The sequence below is a fragment of the Ictidomys tridecemlineatus genome, chromosome 2, assembly GCF_052094955.1.
Source record: "Ictidomys tridecemlineatus isolate mIctTri1 chromosome 2, mIctTri1.hap1, whole genome shotgun sequence".
In the NCBI taxonomy this organism is placed as follows: Eukaryota; Metazoa; Chordata; class Mammalia; order Rodentia; family Sciuridae; genus Ictidomys; species Ictidomys tridecemlineatus.
In genome coordinates this window covers 191,026,324-191,038,334 of record NC_135478.1, presented here as the reverse complement: position 1 = coordinate 191,038,334, position 12,011 = coordinate 191,026,324, and the positions used below count along the sequence as shown (strand labels likewise).

At 32.9% G+C, this 12,011-nt stretch overlaps 1 protein-coding gene across 7 annotated transcripts in view; it reads left to right on the top strand.

Moving 5' to 3' along the window:
• Positions 1-12,011, top strand: part of Foxp2 (forkhead box P2) — a 542,292-nt gene that overhangs the window by 115,232 nt on the left and 415,049 nt on the right. The window lies entirely within an intron of this gene.

The window sequence follows — 12,011 nt, the reverse complement described above, 5'->3', positions numbered from 1 at the left end:
TGTAGAATTAATTTTTCCTCCCCATGGATTCAATTTTATTTCCCAGCCTCAAGTCTTTTCTAAAAAGCATTCAAAAGTATGTTAAGGTTCACAGCAACTTGACTTGGTCAATTTAAAATCAAAAGTATTTTTCTCAGTTTATCTTCTAAGCACTTTTGAATATGACCAACTATTAGTTATCTGGACCGTGTTGTTTCTTTGGACTGAAGCTCCACTTCAATCCTATGACTAAAAATGCCTGAAAATTAACTAATGGTATTATAAATTTTGAAATATTGCTAAGTATTAGAAAAATTAATAGGATTTAGTTTCAGGAAAAATCTTTAAACTTAGTTAGTAAATTTTGATGAGCATAGATGCAGTGAGATGCAAAGAACTCTCACCTAGCAAAAAAGGCTGTGGAAGCAACAGATTTAGTAAATATTTCTTAACTAAGCAAAGTAGATTACAGGAGAAATTGTACTCTTAGATCATCTCAGTTAATTTTGTGAAAAGGAAAATGAGATTATCCAGAATTGCCACAAACTTCTATAGGATTTGGCAATATTTTCCTGAAATGTTATCAACCTTCTGGTCTTTAAAAATTTTCTGCAATGACCCAATTGTATATGTTTTAAATGTTTTCTCTATGTGAGCTAATACTCTTTGTAGTCACTGTTTTGTTTATTCCTCTTCATATTATTACTCTTTTTATCTCTCTTTTACTTAGGTGCAGAGAGGTTAAATCATGAGCCTAAGTCACAGATGGGAGAGAGTAGGAAACCAAGATCTCTCTAAACTAGTCTCTAACTAGCTATCATGCAGCACATAATTGGTCATATTAAAAAATAATGACTTAATCAAACACTAGAGGTAGAATTAATGATAACAATTTAGATTTATTTCCTATTTTTTAAAGGAAGACACACACACACACACACACACACACACACACACACACACACCCCTTTATTTTATTTATTTTTATGTGGTGCTGAGGATGGAACCCAGGATTTCGCAAGTGCGAGGTGAGTGCTCTACCGCTGAGCCACAACCCCAGCCCTTCATTTAGATTTCTGAGGGTAATTATTTGGCAAACCAAATCCTATCTAAGATATTAGGGGTTTAAAATAATCTGAAGAATCAATACAATTTCTTACTGCATTTTAGGAAGTCATCTTATATCCTGCTTATTATGACTACAGAAGTTCAGATACTTGTAATAAATTAGTTTCCTGTTCTCTGTGTGCAAGGTCAAGATATAGCACTGGATAAGGTCCTTTAGGCTGGCATGGAAGGCCGTGAAGTCCTGACTTTATTGGGGTCACTGCTTAGTGACTGCTTCTTCTGTCTTCCTATTGAAAAGCCATTCTTTTTTTTTTTTTTTCTGCTTACTTTCAGTCCCTAACTTTGCATATGTGGATTGGGCATATATCTAAAAACAAAACAAAACTCTCCATTTCCGAAATAGCATTATATTTTCTGCCTTTGTTGGCTGGTTGACAGCTTGTAAGAATTTGTGTAAATTCATTAGGTTTCAATTGTTTTAAAGCATTTGGTTATAGAGTATATTTGAAACATATGAAAATAATCTATCTTGGATTGCACTATTAAAAATTTTTCAGAATTAATATTTTTAAAGTACCTTAGATGTGAAAAGAAGGGCTAAGTATTTTTATTACATGAATACTTAATGTTCAATTGTATTAAAAGAAAACTAATGTTTCTTTTGTTATTTTAGCATGGGGAAGTAAATAATTAGTATCCAGAACTGATAAGATCCAATTAATGTGCAAAAATGACTTTCCTACATCAAGCCCATTTCTGTTTTTAATAATTTGTTAAGTTAAAATTATTGTAGATTTTCAATATTTATGTGGTCTTTTATATGGATCTAAGAAAATGGAATTTGCTTACTTATTTTTGTATGTCAAATTAATCTCTAGGTTCCATTATATGAAAGTTATTGTTTTTATAGGTCAAAATGGTTGAGTATCTTCAGTTTTTAATAGCCTATTATTTTTTGTTATAACCAATGTATTAAAATACTGCATTTTATATTCTGAAATCTGTGAATAAGAAACATGTTTTTCTTTCTTCCTCTTTCCCTGTTGTTGTACCCCATGCATGGTGTGTGATTAGTGTTGGTTTCCTAAGATACTGGGTTTTATCTCTCAGCCATATCCTCATGCCTAGAATAGTACCTAATACACAGGAGGTTTTCAATAAATGTTTACTGAATGAATAAAAATAGACAATCTTACAGTGCAAAATCTCTACCTTCATTTCCTCAGACCACTCAGAAAATCAAATATGTTTCCTCTAGAATTAAAAAAAAAAAAAAAAAAAACTGAGAGAAAGACACAGGTGCCAGGCAGATGGACATCAAAGTAGCAGTTTTATTACCAGTAGAGGCTGAATTGAAGGACAAACATTATATGTGCAGATAAAATAGGCTTTATCTCTAAATTAGACATCATATCTCCCTAGCCACTGACACAGCTGGACATCCCTAGTCCTCTGCCAGAGAAGAATGGATGAAGACAAGCCCAAATGCATCTTCTCTACAGGCAGAACTCATCTGAGAGAAAGGAATTGACCTGCGCCTGTTTGGAATGTTCTCTTAAACTCACCAGATGATTCTCTGCCCCTCTCACAGTAAGCAGTAAGTGAAGGGACAGAGTGAAGCCAATAGCTCTTCTGGATCAAAATTCCCTTATAAAAATATGAACAGAAAGAAACAGGATCTCCTAAAGGTACTCTAATTAAACCTAGGTCCCTCCAGCCCTTATACTATTATTTTTTTTTTCATGAAGATTTTCTATTTGGCATTTCTAAGATCAATTTAAATTGTTATACATGCCAACACTGCAGACAATCATAATGAATATTATGGTAGTCAGTGTAGGTAAACATTGAACTAATTGAATATAGTGGAAGCTTACATAAGGTAAGTTTAAGGTTCAGAAAATTAGTAAGGACAGCTTGTCATGTTCCTGTTTTATATGTATATGTTATATGCTATATACATACATATGTAAATTCACTGCAATGTGGTTCTCTAGTAGAGAATTTTTAACTAGCTAGCTTCATGTTTTATAGCTGGCATGATGATAAAAATTTCTTAGGTTTATATCATAAGTTTAAATCTCTAATTTCTTGAAGATAAAATGGTATTCCTTTTTTGTGTGGTTCATTACTATGAGATAAAACACTGGTTTTTCCCCATTCTTTGTTTTCACTTGCCATCTCAGAGAAGATGAAGCAAAATAAAATTTTGTGAAGAAAATAGAACTGTTCCTAAAGTCTAGTTTATCTAAACTGCCTAAGTAAATTATTTTTTCCAGAGTGAAAATCATAGGTGTTATCATTTAAAATACAATAACATTCTGGACTGATAATATATTGGCATTAAGGACCTCTGATTGATTGGCCACTACGTGTATAAAGCCAGTTTGGATGTTATTTATCACAAAATAGGACAGGCAATTATTGTTTTAAAACAATTAAGTAAAGGGTAGAATTGTAAGCTAGTTCATTGTGGGAGATACTGTCTTTTAGTCTGTACCTTGGAAGTAAGAAAAATGAATGGTTTGTGGAAATCCGTATTGTTAGCTTCCTGTCATCAGTGGGGTATTGGCAGATCTCTTGAGTAGGCCCTGAAGAAAGTATGCTTCCTGTCGTGTTCTGGGATTTGGTCCTGAGCTTGTAAAAGGATTTGCTTCACTCATAATAGACTCATTTTAACCAAGCTCATGAGATTAGGCTTTAAAACAACATGATTAATTTATTGATTTACTGTGAGAAATCATTTGAATTGGGACAAAATGATTTGTGAGTTCCATTGATGATCATCAATTCAACTTACTAACTTAAAGTGAGGAATTTGGTTATGAGACTTTTTTCCTGTAGACAGAACAGCATTGGAAGCTAAATAACAATCATAGTCACTAAGGTACTTGGGGGATTTTGGAATCAGAATTTAAAAAAGGATGAAATAGCATATGTTTTATGATGTTGGGCCAACAAAATCTGGTGTAGCTGTATCCAACATAGATGTGGTCTTGCCTCCACACTCAGAATAATGAAATCTACTTGTTATAAATCCTGCTGGTTAGGGGCAGAGTATTTTAATTCTGGTCTAAAATGCTCTAGCCAGACAGTGCTTAAATGAGCATTTTCAGTTATCTCTTACTTGTTTTCCTCTGTGCTTTCATGCATAGAAATGAGATCTATATGGGAAAGGAGATGGAGTAAAAAAAATAAAAACTAATCTAACTTTAGCACAATATCCAAATAGTGTAACGTATGTACGGAATACATTAAATTTAAAAGAATAATCTTTGCTTTTCCAGCAGAATTGTAGCATTCTTATGTGCTATTTCCATTGCACATATTGGACAGTGTCAGTCATTAAGATTGACCAACTTCATCTTTGACTTGGGATTTATAAACATGATTATAATGCATTGTAATTCTTGCCCGAGTATATGCTAATGAAAACTAGAGGGGAACATCAGGAGACAAAAGAATGATTTCATGTAATTATAATATTATATAGCCTTGAAGTTTATCACTCAAGGAATTCAAGTTGAGTCAAGTTAACATCAAATAAATGTTTAGCATTACAGGATTTTTGCCTTAACTGACAATTAAAGAATGAGTAACATGGTTTTCTTCTTCAGAATGTTTATAATCACCACTACATAGACTATATGTAATGTGTTTTACAGTGTCTCGTAGAGAGTGTTGAGTATAGACAAGAGCAATATTTAGGTTGATGGGTTTTTTTTTTTTTTTTCCGGATAGGGTAGCAGTAAAGTTGAATCTGGAAAGGTAGTCAGGATCCTATAGGTGAGCGCTAACATTAGAAATGGTATGATATGGTACAGGGTGTAGAGGGGAGAAAGGTTTGCAAAGCACAAAGCAAAATCTTGAAGGCACTTTTGGGAGAAGCATCAAGTGGTTTTTTGGTTCTAGAGAATAGGACACTGGAAGCAGAGTTGGTATAGAAATTATCATAATGTGGAAGGCCTTATATGTGAACTAATATGTAACTATTAAACCATACTGATCAACTACTGCTATATCACCATCCATTAGGCACAAATAATATGTTTAAGACATGATTCCTGATCTGCTGAGGAGTTCCCAGCCCAGAATTTTAATGACATGCTGTAAGAGTTTCATCATGGAAGGGCTTTCATAGAAGTATAACCAACATGTCCTGAGAGCCAGAATGAGGAATTATCTTTGGGCTGTTAGGGAAGGTGGTAACATGTGAATTGATGGTGAGTGAAACTCACCAGCATAAAAGCTGGTAAATTCACATGCATAGATAGTAGCATGCTGAAATGTGAAGGGATGTGATTTGTCTGGACTATGTGTTTGTGGAAGGAAGGGAAGAGGTGTGAAGGCCCATTAGTGACTGGTTGGAATCTTCGATTGCTTATCAGTATGGAGTTGGGGAACTAGTTGAAATTGGAGTCAGATACCTGAATTCAAGTTCTGTATCTGCTACTTACTATGCTTTTGATTTTCTGGGGGTGAAGTTTCTTACCCTCAGCTTCCTAATTTGCATAATGAGAATGACAATATCAATTTAACCATATTGTTGTTATGGCAAGATACTATACTTAAAGTAGGTCTTATGAAATATTTCTAATAACAAATGTGATCCATAATACTTTACCTATAGGGTTTCTGTAAGAACTAAATGGAGTAAAAGAACATGAATGGAGGACACTGTTGGACATAAGACCATCATTCTCAATTAATGCTATAAAAATTAAACTTTGAAGGCTATTTTGTGGAATGATAGATTTTTATTAAGAGTAATTCGTGGAGTTTAGGAAAACTTTTATTGTTGAGGAAGATTTAAAGGTGTTAGCCTGTGTTGATTGTAGGTTCCTCTTTGAGTAAGGCCCTTTCTCAGTTTAGGCATGAACGGGCATGATAGTGGGGCTTATTAAAATATTCACAGTTTTAAGATCATACTTGATGCATTATGGTGCCTCTATAACATATTACAGTAAATGGTTATGATACATCTTTTCACCACTAGACCATGAGTGCTCTGTCCCCAATATCTAAGAACATGTGAGTGTCATAAAAATTGGCTGAAGTGATCTTAAGTTTGGAAAAGAATGAACAGGCATACACACTCTCAGTGACTTTTATAAAAATGCTTCTTGTTTCACTTCCATTTTTAAAAGTTTTATAGTAATTGTGTCACAGGACCCTCTACTGTCTGAAAGTGGCCTGACATCTTCTGTCCACACATTTTCAAATTCATGAGTTAAATACCTGTATTAATTGGGTAGTAGAGGTGGTCCTCAGCCTTACCCCCAGAGAATTCTTCTCTCTACTACATGCCTGCTCACTAACCAGCAAGAATTGCAAGGCAATTCTTAAATATAGGTCTTTCTGAAAGCAGTAGAGTGTGTACAAATGCCCCTGGGCCATCTGAAAATAATAGTTTCCATGCACTGGGAGGGACTCTTTGGAGCCATGTGGTACTTAGAGACAGGAAGCTCATCAGGAAGGCCACATTCTCTATTCCTATGCATAATAAGCAGAAATAGGATTGATATGGTAAAGAAAATAGAATAAAAACAAAAATAATCTAAGTTAAGTAAAATCTGAATAGTGTGAAGCTCTGAATACTTTAGCTGTGAAAGAATAATCACTCATCTGGCAGAACTGCAGCAGAGTTCTATTCTGTGCTGTTTCAGTTGCACATATTGGGCAGTGTCAGTCGTTAAGGGTATTATTATTTATCACAACCAACCACATTTCTATAGCAACAGTGAACATGTTTAATGCAATTATATATTACTTTTCAAATTATGCTTGAACTTGTAGAGATTTGCGTATATTCACTGTCTAGTGGAAGTCTCTGTCCCATGCTGCCCAACTTCTTAGTCTGAGTCCAGGGAAGTAATACTTTAATTGAAATACTATATATTCAGCACTGAGATTGAATCCAAGCAACTCAAAGCCCATTTCATTTTAGTTTAAAAGCTACTAGTTTTTGAAATAAATTATGCATACTAATTTTCATAAGTAGTTTATATATTAATCAATCTTTTTAAAAATTTTATATATGTTTTCCAAGCACAAAAGATCATATAAGCCTTAAGAATATCATCATTTAAATTATGGATCCATTTAATGGTAAAAATTCATTTCCTAATAATAATAATAATAATAAGGTAATATTGATTTTAACAGCACTGAAGTACACGAAACAGTAGTTCCTTATTACTAGTTAGAGTTGGCTAAGAAACAACTGTAAGAGGATATAATGACACATGATCTTTCTCTTTTGCAAGAGTTTTAACATTTTAATGCATTTAGTGTGGTCATATCAAAATATATTATTTTCTCTGCTTTTGAGTTCCTTTTATCAATAGCAATAGCTTTATTGTTTTAACCATTGCTAGCACTTTAAATCATTTAGTTAATAAAATTTGAGGTTCTGAGACACATCTATTTTGGGTTTTGAGACACATTATTTTCTGAATAAAACTCTTTTAAAAACTTATTTATTTGGCTTTATTAATAAGACTGGTAGTGTTTGGACCATATTTTCATTAAAATTTTAAGGTAGGTTAATGAGCAGTATACCATTTTTATGTCTTCAAAATGTTGCCTCTTCATTCATTTCTGTTTGATTTGTATTCCTGCTTTTGATCCACTTATTGATTTTGTTTCATTGTCCAGGCACTAGGTCATAACATTGTTAGTCATACTTGACATTGTAGCTATTGTTGAATTATCTGTTTTCATAATTCTTTATTTTGAGTAGTCAATATTTGATGACCAGACATGGTCATGATTACTTCTTTTACTCTCAGAAAAATATTAAAATATAAAGAAAATGATGGGATAAAATCAATAAGCCAATGATATTATTTAGCATATGATATGGGAAAATATTGATGTCCATAATATTGTGTATATTATTACATAGCAGTCAGTATCTGTTGTTCTTGTATTTACATTATGAATATATTTATAGGGACTCCATATATACAAATAAAAATCGTATACATATATGATTTTTAGTCTTAACTTTTTCCCTTTACTTCGTGAACATCATTTTCATAAGTATATCTTTAAATGAATATGTACTCTCCCATCTTATAATCAGAATTTAATTCAAGTAAATGTTACTTCAAGTAGAGTCATTTCCCTGGAGTTGACAGTATTTCAAGTAGCTTCCCTCACACTGTGGTGGTATCCCTTATTTGATCCAATTTATGTTTTCTCTGCTTTGTGAAATAAGAGGGGGAAAAACTGCAGTTTGGACTTTATGTGATTGTTTAGTTGAAGAAACACCACCACTCTCATCACCACACTCTCACAGTAACAACTGTACAAAGTATTTGCTTTCAGTGAGGTAGTCCTGAGGTTAGTAGACTGTGGCGTTCTAGGACTGCTTGTTCTTTTTCTTGAAAGATTACCTGAAGCAGGCATCAACTCAAACTCCCTTTGACTAAAATAAAATTCTCTAAAAGTCCCTCTAAATTCTAAATGAAATTGGGATTATGTGGTTATCATCTTAGTAGCAGTAGAAGCAGTAGAAGTGTGACAGTATGTTAGTCTTAAGAGAACTATATAATAAGTAAATTGGCAGAATCAGGTGATTCTGTATACCTTGTCGAATATTGTAAAAACAGTTTTAAAAATATCTGTCATCAATCTCTGGTAATTGAGGTTTAATCTTATGATTTGTAAATGATCAAATTTATCAAATAAAACTGAATTTTATTTGTACTCACTTGCTTTTCTGTAATTGTTTTTTTGTATCTTTGATATTAAGCCTTCGAGTCAGAATTCAACTCTGAATTATAATATCCTTCATATGGGTAAAAACAGTTTACTTTGTGGTTTTCTATTTCATGACACAATTTCCAGGAAATCAGTCAGGGGAAATGGGTACTGCCAAGACATATTTTGCACTTCAACAAAAATTCATAGCTTAGAAACAAGTAATTCTGGTATTTTTCTAAGAAATCTTTGAGTTTACTATACTTAAGTCCAAAAGAGCCAAGGGAAAAGAGAACATGAGGATTAGTTGAAGGCAAAACCGGCAAGTAATATATTTTCCAAGCATATATCTTTCTATTTTCTACTAATCCCCTTTGTTTTCTCAGCCATTGGGGTGTATTCTCCTCTTTCTTCTCTCAATGCACCTAGGGGCCCTATGTCTTCCTAGGGCTATGAACTATAATAAAGCCTCCTTATTCAGAAGTAGAATTTTTTTGTGCTTCTTGCTGTACTATTTCTGCCTTTCCTATAATGAAAGCATAATTTGTGTGTTATCATGGATCTTTAAACTCAGTAACTTGAAATATCTGATAAATTAGTGATGGTATGAATTTCCTGGTCTTAGCCATCACTGATAATCCTCTAGGCATAAACCAAGATAAATAATCCTTCTGAAGATTTTTGGGATCATTCTTCATGCTCCTCTCCTATACCCTTCCCCAGTACCACTCTACCAAGCCATTGGATGCTTGTGCATATATTGGTCTATACTGTTCTCAACGATACACTCTTGACTGCTAAGTCAGATAGAAAGAATTTTTTTTTTTAATTTTATAGTTGTAGATGGACAGCTTGCCTTTATTTGTTTAGTTTTTTACCTTGTGTTAAGGATTGAACCCAGTGCCTCACATGTGCTAAGCAAGCGCTCTAACACTGAGCTACAGCTCCAGCCCCCAAGATTGAAATAATGTTAAGGCAGACCGGGCTACATTCATTCTTGTGAACCAGGCTAGTCCCATCCTCCAGGACAGGGATGGACCACTTCAGGTGAGTCTCCCAAGAGAAATGATTTTCAGGAAAAACATCATGGTGTTTATCTTAATATTGTGTTCATTTTTTTATTCATTCAATAATTTATCACAATGTTTATTCATATACATATTTACCATGTGCCAAGAATTATTTGTCATAATAGTAATATAAACATCTCACCTTTTGTAGATTTCTCCTAAGAAATCTGTAGATTTATTTCTATAAGGTTGTAGTGGAAGAAAGGAAGACCAGTAAATATTTTTATGGTAAGATACATTTCATGTTAAAATGACTATGCATAAGTTGCTTCATGAGCATGGAGACAGTGTTATAAAGTCATCTCACAGTTGTGAAAGAAAGGACACTTGAATTGAATCTGTAAGGAAAAGTTAGTTGCAAAATGAAAGGGAAGGGTAGCCCAGAAGAAAATTAGAGCATCAGATGGAGTACTTTGCTCAGAGACCTTTAAAGAGTATTGAGTAACCAAAGGGAAGATTACTCTTTCCAGTTTGAAATATAAATTTCCCTGCAGCTTTGCTTAAATATTTATTATTATCTAAACAAACAAAAATCAAATCTTATTGAAATTTAGACTTATATATCTTTCCCAGTGGGGATAAACTTTTAAAAATCTTGTCTTCTAGAGGTACTATTTTGGTTCATATATATTTGTATTGTAATATTTGAATTTGTGTATAGTTTTGTTGAGTCTTAAACATAGTACACCTCTTACTCTTTTTTTTCAATAAATACTTATTTTTTTCATTCTGTTTTTATTATTTTAGATATTTTTCATATTAATGACCTTTTTAAGTATAGTGTTTTTATTAGAAACATATTAAATTTATTTGATTCCTCTTTATAGGCATATTCATATAATTTAGCTTAAAATGTTGAAGACATGTAATATTTTCCCACAATATTCTTCTCGAGTAATCTTTGTTAGTTATAATAGGAGTATGATATTTTATTTTGCAGGTGTGATTCTATTTGGTCTTTGGATGAAAATTGTACTCATAGCCTATCATCTGTGATTTAGTATGGGTATTTTTAAATGGCGCTTTGGAACATAAAGACCCTTTGAAAGCAATCTGAGATAAGAATTCTTCAAGTTCTTTATGTTACTTTATCTTTTTCCATAGTTTTCATTTCATATCTAAGTTAACAGTGTTTTTTAAAAAAATTGGCCTATCTATCTATCTATCTATACACACATATATACATATATAAAGGTATATTGTGTTGGTACCTAAGAGTGCTGGGTTTATATACATATTTATGTTTATATATAAAGATAAGCCAATTTAAATATATATGTATATATACATATATGTACATATATATATTAGTTGCTGATGGACCTTTATTTTATTTATTTATATGCAGTGCTGAGGATCGAACCCAGTACCTTGCACATGCTAGGCAAGCACTCGACCACTGAGCTACAACCCTAACTCAAACTGGCTTATCTTTATTGAGTTTTTCCAAATCATTCAATTTAATGTCCAAAGCATTTTACTCTTTTATTTTTAATTCACATTTTTTCACTTAATGTTTAATTTAATCATAGTGTCACAATAATAGATTAAATAGGAAAAAACAAGTTGAAATGGTAGTAAACAGATGACATATTAACTCAAGAAGATTTAATTAGGGGCCTATACCAAGATATAAGCAGGGTATGGAGAAGCCTTAGGGGTTATGCGACACACAGAGATAGTTACCCTGAAGTCATGCTTCTGTTCTCTGACCCTTCATTGTTCTGACCCAGGAAGTCACAGGTGAATTCCAATGCTGTTGGTGTAAATCAGTTTTATAGAAAAGACAGGAGAAGATAGTGAAAAGCAACTCTGGACAGGCAAGTGAAAGATACCCAGCACTCTTAGGAACCAACACAATAGATCCTATTCAGCAAACTGTATCATACATGTCACATGTACTCTGTGTTCCCCTGTGCTGGGACATCATTGTTTTCAGTACTCCTTTCCTTATCCTTCACAGCTCTATTTTCAATGTTTGCTTTAAGTATTCATGTAAATTAGTTAGGGTTTTCAACATTTGATCATATTCAAGAACATTACATTCTAGTGAAAATTTGGAAAAAGTTTTGCCAGGTTGTTTGAGTGAATATTGTACTGCAGGGAGTTGTTTTAATTATGGATATTACATTACTTTCTTCTTTTCTTCCCTTTTATTTTACACTATTAGATACAAAAGAATGTATG